The sequence below is a fragment of the Manis pentadactyla genome, chromosome 8 (assembly GCF_030020395.1).
Source record: "Manis pentadactyla isolate mManPen7 chromosome 8, mManPen7.hap1, whole genome shotgun sequence".
Taxonomy (NCBI): domain Eukaryota; kingdom Metazoa; phylum Chordata; class Mammalia; order Pholidota; family Manidae; genus Manis; species Manis pentadactyla.
In genome coordinates this window covers 65,585,660-65,599,994 of record NC_080026.1, presented here as the reverse complement: position 1 = coordinate 65,599,994, position 14,335 = coordinate 65,585,660, and the positions used below count along the sequence as shown (strand labels likewise).

Below are 14,335 nucleotides of genomic sequence, written 5' to 3'. Positions count from 1 at the left end.
TCTGTAAGGAGATATTACTGGTTTATTATAAAGGATACAATTCAGGAAGAGTAAATGGAAGACATGAATGGGGCAAGGTGTAGGGGAAGGGATGCAGCTCTCCCAACGGGGCACCCTTCCAGCACCTCTATGTGTTACTGGCTGGGACACACTAACATTGTTTGGTTTAAAACATATTTTATTTTAGTGATGGAATGCTCTATTATTTCTCAGAGTATTTGTTTTTGTTTTAAAGATACTAACCAGTCTTCTCGAGGGATGGTCTGTGGAATAGTGGGTTTTATCATAAAAGCTTGGGAAATTGCATACTATATTGCTTCTCTCCTTAGCGATTCACCATGAACATCAACTGTCATCAGGTTAATAAAGGCTCAGGAAAATGATATTACTAATAATAATTTAACACTTAGTGAGCACTTACTAAGGTTCTGTTCTAACTACACCATGTGTATTAATCTTTCTAATCTTTACAACAACTCTGTCTTCTACAGTTATCTCTTTTTTTTTGACAGATGAGAAAACCAAGGTCCAGAGTGGTGAAATAACATGCCCAAAGCCACATAGCTGGACTGGAAGGTAAAAGAGCAAGGATTCAAACCCAGGCAGCCTGGCTCCAGAGGGCTTCCAGGTGCTGCACTGTACTATTTGTAACCCGGTAAGAAACTGTTTTAGCATTAAGTCCAGCATTTCTCGAATTTGTTTGACTCTTGAAATTCATTATCCTTCAATGTTTTTATAGGGATTAGTCTTTCATGGAGTTAACCCAGGGACATCTGAGTTGAGCCAACCTACACTGGTGACCTGCAATCTTTTAAAACATCATTGTTTTAGAATAGAGCTAGTTTTTTTTTTTAACTTGATTCTCTGTTGATAATATTAAATTATTGTTCTTTTTCTACTGAAAGCCTAATATTTTGACTCCAAGGCATTTTATATTCTCTTTCATAATGACCTTCCCAGGAATTTTTAACAGGTCAATATTAGTACTCTATAGTACTGTTGAGGTACTAAAACAGTTTATAATCCACGTTACTGTTTTACTGTGCTTTCTCTGCTCCACTATTAATTTATCATAAAAATTTTCTAAAAAAGTTTCTTTACAAGTTAAGAAATGACAGCTGTTTAGTGCTGTGGAATATTATAATCACTAACATCAGAGTTTGAACCTGACTGTGCCTCTTAATAGCTGTGTGACCTTAGAAAAGCTACTTCATTTCTCAAAACTTGTATTTCTTCCTCTAAAAGACAAGGATAATATCTTTCAGGGTGGCTATGAGAATTAAATGAGAAAATGCATGTAGCATCTGGCACATAGAAGGCTCTCAGTAAATATTAAGTACACCCCCACTCTTTTTTCCTAAGGAGGTCGTCTCACTTCTGTGCCATGAATGAATTATGAAAATAGTTAGAAAAGAAAGATCAGCTTTAAATTTGAACTGTCTCAGTGTTAGGCTGACATCAGCTACATTTCTGATAAAGTGATGTTGTCATGATACAGGTCTTTTGGGAGTTAAAACCAGTTTCCTTCTGGCTTTCCAACTGCCATAATAAGCAAAACCTGACTGGGCAAACACAGACCTATTTATTAGATCACTTATTATTAATGTTAAACTAGCTTTGGTGCTGACTTCTCCTGTTCTTTTTGAAATTTCACTGTTGTCATTTAAAATCTGACAGGCCTTCAGAAGCTTCACAGAATGCTTAATGGTTTAAACCATTCTCCAAAACATGTGAAGTGTATTTCTCAAAGTGGTCTTCTCCACCTAGCAATATGTTCAAAAACACGCACGTAGGGCAGAAATGCTTATAATGACATTTACTACTGGAGGTTTGTTCCATTTTCATGGCAGTCAACTTTTGTAGTTTATGGGAAGTACTTAACATATGTAACCAGAGCATGAATACTCCTTTAACACACAAAGCTCTTAAAAGAAAAATCTGTGGGGATTTTTCAGTTTCATAATGACTTACTCCCTAAGCAAAAAGAATGTAGGTTTTGGTTTGAGCTGTTTGTGGGGGACCTCTAATATTCTAAGTACCTCTTATAGCCCCGATACATAGTAAGCACTCAGCAAATATTTGTTGATGGACTGAATTTGATTTCTCATCCCAACTTTGTGCCTTGCAACTTCTGTAACCTTGGACCTTCTTCAACCTTCCAAGATTCAGTTTCTCTTATAATAAAAAGGAGGTACCAATATTTACCTCCCAGGATTGTTGTAACAATTAAGTGTTCATGCATTTGAACAGCCAGCATAGCAGGTGACACATAATAGGCACACAATGCTTTCTGTGTTCCCCAGTCACCTTACTTCATTCTTCAGTAATGTTCTTTTCAGGCATTGTTTTTTCATTCCCTCAACATTTAGAAGTCATACTCAAAAGAGAATATGAATGTTTGCCAGTTAAACTGAAAATACATTCCTTTGTAGCCCACACTTGGAATGTTTTAGCAAAAAGTGACTGTTTAACAGATGTTGGTTTGAATCCTGGCTTTGCAATATACTGTGTTGTGACCTTAGTTACTTAACCTGTCTGTAAAGTATCATGAAGCTAAAATGAGTAATATATGTATAAAGCATCTAGTTCCATTGCCTGGTTTGTGTAGGCCCCAAATAGATGTTATTAAGTTGAAATGGTTATTTAATTTGATAATTTACGTAATTAATTAATGTATATCAAGAGCCTTCTTTGTCTAAATTCCATTAAGAGCAGGTAGGCAGATTGTGAATGAACATTGGGCATATTATTATGTAGGTGACTGAATTTGGCCTTGCCTAGAATCAGGTTTGGCAAAAGGGTTATTTTCTATTGTATTTGAAGTAAAATAAAGTAATGGACTGCTGTTGCATTTTACATGACATTTTGTTTTTGATATTGCCTTTCTCTATTAAATATCAAATTTAAAAAAATGAATGTCAGAGATAGGTTCATGAATGTTTAAACAGGCCAAGTAAATTTTGCTGTCTAAAAAGTTTTTCATCTTTTACTGATCTTGTACATTAGAAATAAACCTATTCCTCTCCTGTATTAAAATTCAACATATGGTATTGGTAAGCCAAATTTAATAAAATGTTCTGCCCATTTAAAAATTCTCTTGAATTGTCTAGCTCTTATATAAAAATGATTCCTACACTGGCTCACTAAACATTGCAAAGCTGTTGCTTACAGAGTTTCATGAGGATGGCATTGAGCATTATAAAAAAGGTTTAATTTTGAAAATGTTTATAATATCCTGGTCAAATTAACAATAAGATTCTGAAAGGGCTACCAATATAATAAACATTTATTTTAGAAGTGAACTTTCTCTGATAAGGTGTTAGTCTCTGTATTTTTTTTGTTATATAGGGTCTCTTTTATTAATTGAGGTATAATTCACAGAAGAGTTTCAGTGGTGTTAAGTATAGTCACAGTGTTGCACAGCCATCATCATTATCTAGTTCCAGAATTCTTCCATTACACCCAAAGGAAAGCCCATACCTATTAAGCAGTCACTCCCCATTTCTCCCATGCCTAACTCTTGGCTGCCATGAATCTGCTATGTCTCTATGGCTTTACCTGTTTAGAGTATTTCATATAAATGGAGTCATATAAGATACTGCCTTATGTGTCTGGTTTCTTTCACTTAGGATGTTTTCAAGGTTTATCTATGTTGTGGCATATATCAATGCTCTATGTCATTTTAGGGCTGAGTAATATTCCATTGTATGGACATACCAAATTTTGTTTATCCATTCATCAATTGATGGATGTTCGGGTTGTTTCTACTTTCTAGCTACCATGAATGATGCTACCTTGAACATTTGTGAAAGTTTTTGTATGGAGATAAGTTTTTAATTCTCCTTAGTATTTACCTAGGAAGAAATTATTGGATCATATGGTAACTCCATTTGACTTGATGAGGAACTGCCCAACTGTTTTTCCAAAACAGCTGCATCATGTTTTTAATGGTGTCTAAGATACTTGGAAGAAATGAGAAAAAAGTTAAAAATGTTAACTTGAGAATATTAATACTCATAACAGCCTTTTGACAAGCCAGATGGAAGTCTCAGTTTGCTTCATTTGCTTTTCAGAACGAAAATATTGGAATATAAACCTACAGCATAGAAAGTGTCAAATTTTTGTATGCCCTCCACCAATACACTTCTGAAAGTTTGGGATATTCTTGGAATTGATATTTACTTTCATATATGAGTAAGTCCAAAAGTGACATGTTAAGGTTCCTGCTCTTCTTGTCCTTAGTGAATTTTATATTTTATTACATAGTTTACTAATGCAGAGAAATTAAGCATTACTCTTTCTACAGAAAATATTCTTGAATAAAAATTCAAAAAAGATTTAATTGTGATTAGATTTCCTTGGGTATAAAAATACTTTTTAAAATATTACATATAGACCTCATTTAGAAATCTTTGTGTGACAGATACCGTGTTAATGTAATAGGTGGTTTAGAGATGTGTTTGTCTCCTCTGCTGGTGTCACTACCTATGTCTTTGCTTCTGTTGCTCACTAGTCATTATCAACCCTCAACCTCCTATATTCATTCTAACAAATATTTATACAGCCTTCATAAATTTATGTAAAATGAAATCATTTAAAAGAGATAAAGTATATTGGTTTCATTGGAGGTATACAATTTCAAAGCAGAAAGGGTATTCAAGAGAAATAATATTTATGGAGTAATTTCTAATACTAGATTGGAGCTTAAGTACTTTTCATGCCTTATCTTATTAAGGGGACAATCTATATGAATTTTATCTTTGCAAAAAGAAAAGTGTTTGACAACCATTCCATAAAGCTTGAAGTAAGCTCTGTCTCTCTAGGATATATTAATCTCTATTCCTTTATGGATAGTGAGTTGTTTTCTTATAGTAATGATAAAGGAGTTATTTCTGGGTGGATTTCTTTTTCATGTTTTAAAGTATGATAATCAGTATCACTGTGGACATTGAATACATTGTTTACTAAGTTTTGTCATTTTAGCCTATAATTTTCAGTTGTTTTTGCAATTATTTTGGTGCCTAAAATAATGTATTGTGTTGGTTAACTTTATTTCACTTCTAGAAAGCCTGAGTATAGGTAGTTACATTTGAGCTAGGACTTTAATCAAGATCTTTGTCTGAATATTGACCCTTTAATTAGGTTTTCTTTTCTTTATTAAAATATTTCTTGGGTCCGTATTATTAAATTTGCAGTTGATAGCCTTCTGTACTAACTGGAAGTAGTACACAAACTGCAAATAAAAAAATCTACCTCAAAAAATTAAAAATAGAACTACCATATGACTCAGCAGTTACACTTTTGGGTATATATCTGACGAAAACAAAATCACCATCGTGAAGAAATACGTTCACCCCCATTTCATTGCAACGTTATTTACAATAGCCAAGACAGGGAACATCCATCAGTGGATGAATGGGTAAAGGAAATATGATACACAAACACACACACACACACACAATGAAGTATTCAGCCATAAAAAGAAGGAAATCCTGCCATTTGCCATAACATGGATGGACTTTGAAGGCATTATACTAAGTGAAACAAGTCAGACAGAAAAAGACAAATACTGTGTGCTCTCACATGTGGAATCTAAAAAAACTGAAGGCATAGAAGCAGAACAGATTGGTGGTTGCCAGAGGCAACAGGTCAGGAATTGTGGGGGAAGGGAGGTGAAAGTAGTCAAAAGGGACAAACTTCCAGTAATAAGATAAATTAGTTCTGGGGATGTAATGTACAGCATGGTGACCATAGTTACCCTGGTATTGTGTATCTGAAAGTTGCTAAGAGATCTTAAAAGTTCTCATCACAAGAAAAAGAATTGTAGGAAAACAATTCCATTTACAATTGCATCAAAAAGAATAAAATGCCTAGGAATAAACCTAACCAAGGAGGTGAAAGACCTGTACTCTAAAACTATAAGACACTGATGAGAGAAATTAAAGAAGACACCAATAAATGGAAATACATCCCATGCTCATGGATAGGAAGATTAATATTGTGAAAATCGCCATTCTGCCCAAAGCAATCTACAGATTCAATGTGATCCTTATCAAAATTCCAACAGCATTTTTCAAAGAACTAGAGCAAATAGTTCTAAAATTCATATGGAACCACTAAAGACCCCAAATAGCCAAAGCAATCCTGAGAAGGAAAAACAAAGCTGGGGGTATTATGCTCCCTGGCTTTAAGCTACACTACAAAGCTACAGTAATCAAGACAGTATAGGACTGGTACAAGAGCAGACCCACAGACCAATGGAACAAAATAGAGAGCCCAGATATAAACCCATGCATATATAGTCAATTAATGTATGACAAAGGAGCCATGAATATATGATGGGGAAATGACAGCCTCTTCAATAACTGCATTTGGGAAAACTGGACAGTTACATGCAAGAGAATCAAACTGGATTACTCCCTAATAGTATACGCAAATGTAAACTCAAAATGGATAAAAGACCTAAATGTAAGACATGAAACCATAAAATTCTTAGAAGATAACATAGGCAAAAACCTCTCTTTTTTTTTTTTTTTTTTTAATTGAAGGGTAGTTGACCCACAGTATTACATTACATTAGTTTCAGGTGTACAACACAGTGATTCAACATTTATATACATGATAATTCTAGGTACCAGCTATCACCATACCAAGTTGTTACAATATTTTGACTATATTCCTTATGCTATACATTACATCCCGGTTACTTATTTATTTTACAATTGGAAGTGTGTTTATATATATATATATATATATTTTTTTTTTGTGAGGGCATCTCTCATATTTATTGATCAAATAGTTGTTAACAACAATAAATTTCTGTATAGGGGGGTCAATACTCAATGCACAATCATTAATCCACCCCAAGCCTAATTTTCGTCAGTCTCCAATCTTCTGATGTATAACGAACAAATTCTTACATGGAGTACAAATTCTTACATAGTGACTAAGTTACATGGTGAACAGTGCAAGGGCAGTCATCACAGAAGCTTTCGGTTTTGTTCATGCATTATGAACTATAAACAGTTCAAATATGAATATTCATTTGATTTTTAAACTTGATTTATATGTGGATACCACATTTCTCTATTATTATTATTTTTAATAAAATGCTGAAGTGGTAGGTAGATACGAGATAAAGGTAGAAAACAGAGTTTAGTGTTGTAAGAGAGCAAATGTAGATGATCAGGTGTGTGCCTGTAGACTATGTGTTAATCCGAGCTAGACGAGGGCAGTAAACATCCATGTATGCAGAAGATTTCTCTCAGAACATGAGGGGGGAGGTTCTAAGCCTCACCTCTGCTGCTCCCCATTTTCTCACCAGATGGCCCCCTGCGACTGTGCCTGTCTTAGGTTGTTCCTCGCTTGAGGAATCTTACCCGTCTCTGGCTAACCAGTCATCTTCTGGGGCCATACAGGGAAATGTGAAGTTGGTAAGTGAGAGAGAAGCCTTATTGTTTGAAAAGGTTAGCTTTTTACTTCTTTGCATATTTATGCCCTGTGGCTTCTATGCCCAGCATTTGTCTTGAGGTGTCTTTACCACTTGGAAGAATTATGATACTCGGTAAATTCGACATGTGGCACGAGTTCTATTTAAAGGTTGTGATTAGGTGGGAAGAAGAAAAGCTATAGAAGTAGCAGGCAGAAGAAAACCTGGGAAGATTGTTTATTTCTTTGACATATCTTCTTGTAGAGTAACTTCAGCATGGATAGGTTTTAAACTACTAATTAAATTGTGCACACACATTAACATAATAGGAATATAGTTACCTAACCAAAGCATACCTGTAATTACCAGCCATCTCCAGTGAAACCAAGAAAACCAGTTAGGCACCTTAGGCATTTGTGAAAACTTATCTGTTATGGGCAAAAATCTCTTGAACACAAGTATAAGCAATTTTTTTCTGGATACATCTTCCTGGGCCAGGGAAACAAAATAGAAAATGAATAAATGGGACTACCTCAAACTAAAAAGCTTCTGTACAGCAAAAGACACCATCAACAGGAAAAAAAGGCAGCATGGAAATATGGAAGAATATATTCATAAATGATTTATCAATAAGGGGTTAACATCCAAAATATGTGAAAAACTAATTCATTTCAACACCAAAAAACCAAGAAACGTGATTAACAACTGGGCAGAGGATCTGAACATACATTTTTTCTAAAGAAGAAATACAGATAGCCAACAGGCATATGAAAAAATGCTCCACATCACTAATCATTACGGAAATACAAGTCAAAACTACAATGAGATAACACCTCACACTAGTTATAAGGGCTACTATCCAAACGACAAGAAAAAACAAGTGTTAGTGAGGATGCGGAGAAAAGGAACACTGTAAATTGGTAGGTGTAGGAGGGTTCCCTTTTTTCCACATCCTGAATGTAAATTGGTGCAGCCACTGTAAAAAGTAGTATGGAGGCCCCTCAAAAAACTAAAAATAGAAATACCATATGACCCAGTAACTCCTAGGAATTTACCCAAGGAAAGCAAAACCACTGATTTGAAAAGACATATGCACCCCTAGTTTATTGGCACATTATTTACATAGCCAAGATATGGAAGCAACCAAAGTGTCCATCAATAGATGAACAGATAAAGAAGTGGTACATACACATAATGGAATATTATTCATCCCTAAAAAATAAAGAAATCCTGCTATTTGCAACAACATGGATGGACCTAGAGGGTATTATGCTAAGTGAAATAAGCCAGGCAGAGAAAGACAAATAACATGATTTCACTTATTTGTGGAATCTAAAAACAAAACAAAATCAACAAAATAGCAGTAGCCTTATAGACACCGAGAAGTGACTGGTAGCTACCATGGAGGAGAGATTGGGTTTGGTGGGTGGGGAGGGGAATGGTGATAAAAGGGCACAAAAATTCTCAGTCATAATATAAGTTGGTCATGAGGATGGTAGTACATCACAGAGAATATAGCCAATGATTTGGTAACATCTTCCAATATTTACAGATAGTAACTGCACTAGTTGGGGTAAGGATTTTATAATGTGGTTAATTGGTGAACCACTGTCTTATATACTTGAAACTAATATAAGATTGTATATCAGCTATACTTCAACTAAAAAAAAAAAAGAATTGTAACTATATGTACTGATAGATGTTAACTAGACTTATGGTGACCATCTGACCATATATATATATATATATATATATATATATATATCAAATCATTATGTTGTACACCTTAAACTAACATAATGTTATGTGCCAATTGTATCTTAATAAAACTGGGGTAAGAAAAACTTCCCAGATAAAATGTTAATGGCTATTTTTATTTAAGGTATTGGTAAAGGGAAAGAAGTCAGGGAAATTTTGGAGGTCAAGTTTTATACTAAGAAAACCCAACTTAGTGATTTACACATACTTAGAAATAGTATGAGTGAACTGTGACCAAAACATGATTTCTAGGAGGGATAATTGTCATGTAGATCGAACGTATACCCATACTTTATTGTTCTTGGTATTCAAACTCTGATCTTGTTCCCAAGAAGGAAGATGTTCCTTCAACTGGATACTGTAATGCATTTCTCTATAGAAAGAGTATGGTTCATATAGTACTCTTAAATCTAGTTACTCATTAAATAAAAATTTTAAGTTCCTGATAGGAGGCAGGTACTCTGTTATGTACTGTTATATTTACAAAGATACAAAGATGAATGAAGCTAAGTATGACATAGTTCCTAATCTCAACTAAGAGCTATTTTTTGTTAGCTGTGGGAGCACAAAGTGGTTGAAAGTCATCTAACATAGTTATATGGACTCCTTTCTTTTTCCATGGGTCTTAGTTATTATGGATTAAAGTACTTATGGATTAAATTGGCCTTTGTTTATTGCCCAAGATATCAACTGTATTTCAAATTTTTGTTTCTTTGAAAAAATGTTCCTCAAATCTTATGACAAGTATGGCTGAATTTGGGGAACACAACTGTGCAAAAGTTGGAAACTTTACCTATTTTGAGATAAAAAAGAATCTTGCCTTAGCATTTCTGAGTTGAGGTAGAGTAGGTACAAAGTTTTCAATTCAAATTGGTGACTTGCTGAGTGATTGAATGATTGATCATAATCTACTAAAAAGTGTGAGATAAAGCACAGTGGCCTGAGTGGTTTTTCAGGTACAGTCAAGTCTTCAGTGTGATAAACACTTTTTAAAACAACTCTCATTAATTTTTTTTAAACTCTCATTAATTTTTATTTGTTTATTTTGGATAATCAGTTTCTCTTCCTCTTTTTTTAGGCGACATATGTGAAAGGGTTTAGAGTCCTTGATGTTTGAGAAGACAAGGTAAACATTCACGTAAGCCATTCAATGTCCCTGTGACAGTTGAATGCTTTGGTATTTGATATGAAAAAAGATTTTCAGTTATTTAAAAAGTTAAGTATTAATTGTATTGAAAATATTTATATCCAACATTGCTGTAAACACTTTATTTCATTAGTTGAGTTAGGCCTCACAACAATCCTATGAGACAAGGGAGCTTAAGCACAGAAGCCTAAGCATTTCTGCTGTTGATGTCACATCTGGCAAGAGTTATGATAGCATCAAAGTAGTGTTGCTTCTTTCTTACTCCTTTTTCCCCCTCATACCCTTTTGCTTTTGTTATTTTTTACTTTGCAGGACAATTTTGTTAGACTACTTTGTTTCTAAGATTTAATTGCTAAGGTGGGTTTTATGTCCTTGGGAAATCTGTAGGTTCCTATTTCCCCATCTTCCACACTTTTTACATTTTTTTCTCAAGTTACACAGTTTAATGAATTAAGTAATTTGTCTGAGATCGTTCAGACAAATGGTGATTCTCAGTCTCCACCTTCATTTCCCCTTCTCAGAGGTGACCATTCTCAACTCTTAGCTGTTTAGTTTTTACCTGTGGCTTTTCAAGTAACATATAGAAATAGATGTTACCTGAGTTTTCAGTTCAGGACATAACTTGTGTATATGGTTTTCTGTGTCCTTATCACGAACTCAGCTCAAAATTGTCTACCGGTTGCCCAAATATCCTGTTTTCTTTCACATTACTCTGTTAATGTTATCATCTTGAAGAAGTCCCTTTCAGAGTAAAGCTCTCCAACCTGGAGCAGTTTCCGTTTTCTCATAGTGGTCAGCTGTCCAGGAATTTTATTTTCTCCTGTGTTCATCTTCCATTTCTTTTTCTTTCTTGGCTTACTCACATTTTGTTGAAGAAAGGGTGAATGGGAGCTGAATTATTTGATACCTTGCATTTCTGAAAATGCCTTTGTTTTCCTCTCAAACTCTAAAATAGTTTGGCTGTGTATACCATTCAGACTTGGAGCCATTTTCCTTCAGAATGTTGAAGATTTTGTTCCTTGTCTTCTAGCTTACACTATGGCTACTGAAAGTTCATAATCATTCCAGTTCCCCATCTTTGTAACCTATTTCTCCATCTCTACAGGCTTGTAGTATTTTCTCTATGTTTCCACTCTTTTGAAATTTCAAAAACTTATGCTTTAGTATGGATGTATTTTTAAATCCATTATGCTGTGCATTCTGTATTTTCAATTAGGAAACTTACATTGTTTAATTCTGGGACTTTTAAAAATTATTACATTGATTTTTCTCCTCTGTTTTCTCCTCCATATCCCTATTACACAATGTTGATTTATCTTTGAATTATCTTGACTGGAGCCCTAATTTCCATATTTTTTTCTTATTATCATCTAACATTCTTTCTGATGAATTTCCTTAAGTTTAATTTATAAGGGCTCTTTTAAAACTTATCCTTTTTTTTTTTGGACGGACTATCTACTCTTACCTTTCCAGGGATATTAATGATATGGTTAATTTTTTTTTAGATTAAAAATTTTCTTCTCCCTACATCGTTGCATCATTATTCATCTTTCTTCTAACTTTTTTCTTTGTTTTCCTTTCTTTCTCTTTCTTTTCTTTTCTTCTCTCTTGTCTTGTCTTGTCTGTTTTCTGTGACAGAGGCTTCTCTCAGATGAGTAGTGATCCTTAGCTGTCTGCAGGTGTGGCCCTAAATGTTGGGAGGCTCTGAGTACATTGCTGGCACTTGGTGACTGTGAGCCCACTGTAGGGTAACTTGTATTTCTTAGGGAGCACTTCAAATCTGCTTCTGATTTCTTTCTCCTTTCTGAAAATGAGTCTTTTAATCTCGTGCCTGGTGAGTGAAACCTATATACTGGTTCTCTGGCGGCTGAGTGAGGGAAGTAGGCTGAGGATTTCATCATTCAGTATATTTATGTGTTTACCTACTCCCCCTGGTTTCATTAACTCCTTCTCCCTGCCATGTGCTTTCTGTCCCTCTGTTCAGAAATCCTCCTCAGAGAATAATCCCCTAGAATTTTGCCTTGGTGAAAGAGGCACAGTTAACCCAACCATGTGGAATCATTAAGGCATTTAGAGATTAAGCTGTTTCTTAAGGAGATTTCAATCAACCTTTATTTAGTGGTACCTTCACCCCTGTTTGTAGGGGCACCATCTGTTACCAATTCCTTAGGTTTCTGATAATTCTGTGGACTGTCAGGCCAGGTTACTGAGTCTCCACATTCCTGGGTTACGATTCAGCTTTCTTGGATCTTCAGTCAGTTACCACGGGTCCATCTACTTTCTAGCCTTCAAACTTTTAATTATGCCTTAAAAATACCTTATTAGCATTTTAGCTCAATTTTTAGAAGGACTGAAATTAAATTATATACATTTAATCTTCCATCTTTACCTATAATTTATTTCTAGATTTTTTTGTTTAAGCATTATTTATCTGTTCATTTTTTTTTATTGTAAAATACACACAAAATTTATTAAACATTTTTTTCCTTTCTTTATTTTATTTTTTATTTTGGTATCATTAATCTACAATTACATGAGCAACATTATGTTTCCTAGACTCCCCCCATTATCAAGTCCCCACCACATACCCCATTACAGTCACTGTCCATCAGCATAGTAAAATGCTACAGAATCACTACTTCTCTTCTCTGTGTTGTACAGCCCTCCCCATGCCCCACCCCCTATATTATGTATGCTAATCATAATGCCCCTTTTTCCCCCTTATCCCATCCTTCCCACCCATCCTCCTCAGTCCCTTTCCCTTTGGTAACTGTTAGTCCGTTTTGGGTTCTGTGAGTCGGCTGCTGTTTTGTTCGTTCAATTTTCTCTTTGTTCTTATACTCCACAGATGAGTAAAATCATTTGATACTTGTCTTTTTCCACCTGGCTTATTTCACTGACCATAATACCCTCTAGCTCCATCCATGTTGTTGCAAATGATAGGATTTGTTTTCTTCTTATGGCTGAATATAATATTCCATTGTGTATATGTACCACATCTTCTTTATCCATTCATCTACTGATGGACACTTAGGTTGCTTTCATTTCTTGGCTATTGTAAATAGTGCTGTGATAAACATAGGGGTGCATATATCTTTTTCAAACTGGGCTCCTGTATTCTTAGGGTAAATTCCTAAGAGTGAAATTCCTGGGTCAAATGGTATTTCTATTTTTAGTTTTTTGAGGAACCTCCATACTGCTTCCTACAATGGTTGAACTAATTTACATTCCCACCAGCAGTGTAGGAGGGTTCCCCTTTCTCCACATCCTCGCCAACATTTGTTGTTGTTTATCTTTTGGGTGGTGGCCATCCTAACTGGTGTGAGGTGGTATCTCACTGTGGTTTTAATTTACATTTCTCTGATGATTAGCGATGTGGAGCATCTTTTAATGTGCCTGTTGGCCATCTGAATTTCTTCTTTGGAGAAGTGTCTGTTCAACTCCTCTGCCCATTTTTTAAGTGGCTTATTTGCTTTTTGTTTGTTGAGGTGCGTGAGTTCTTTATATATTTTGGATGTCAGCCCTTTATCGGATCTGTCATTTATGAATGTATCTTCCCTTACTGTAGGATGCCTTTTTGTTCTATTGATGGTGTCCTTTGCTGTACAGAACCTTTTCAGCTTAATATAGTTCTATTTGTTCATTTTTGCTTTTGTTTCCCTTGCCTGTGGAGATATGTTCATGAAGTTGCTCATGTTTATGTCCAAGAGATTTTTTTTTTTTTTTTAAATAATTATTTTTTATTGAAGGGTAGTTGACACACAGTATTACATTACATGAGTTTCAAGTGTACAACACAGTGGTAGAACATTTATATACATAATTCTAGGTTCCAGCTATCACCCTACCAGGCTTTTACAATATCTTGACTATATTCCTTATGCTATACATTACATCCCGGTTACTAATTTATTTTACCATTGGAAGTCTGTCCTTTTTTTTTTTTTTTTTTTTTTTTTTGTGAGGGCATCTCTCATATTTATTGATCAAATGGTTGTTAA

The 14,335-nt window shown here is 34.8% G+C and overlaps 1 protein-coding gene across 4 annotated transcripts in view; it reads left to right on the top strand.

The window, feature by feature from the left end:
* The first annotated feature begins 313 nt into the window (after positions 1-313).
* SHLD2 (shieldin complex subunit 2) overlaps positions 314-14,335 on the top strand; it is a 127,163-nt gene continuing 113,141 nt past the window's right edge. For 2 of the 4 annotated variants that reach the window (XM_057505834.1, XM_057505832.1), the window contains exons 1-2: positions 515-655; positions 10,266-10,313. The gene's annotated coding sequence lies outside the window, so the exon portion shown is untranslated. Of the gene's footprint in view, positions 656-10,265; positions 10,314-14,335 lie in introns of all 4 variants that reach the window. The other 2 variants (XM_036926535.2, XM_057505833.1) reach the window with 2 other exon arrangements.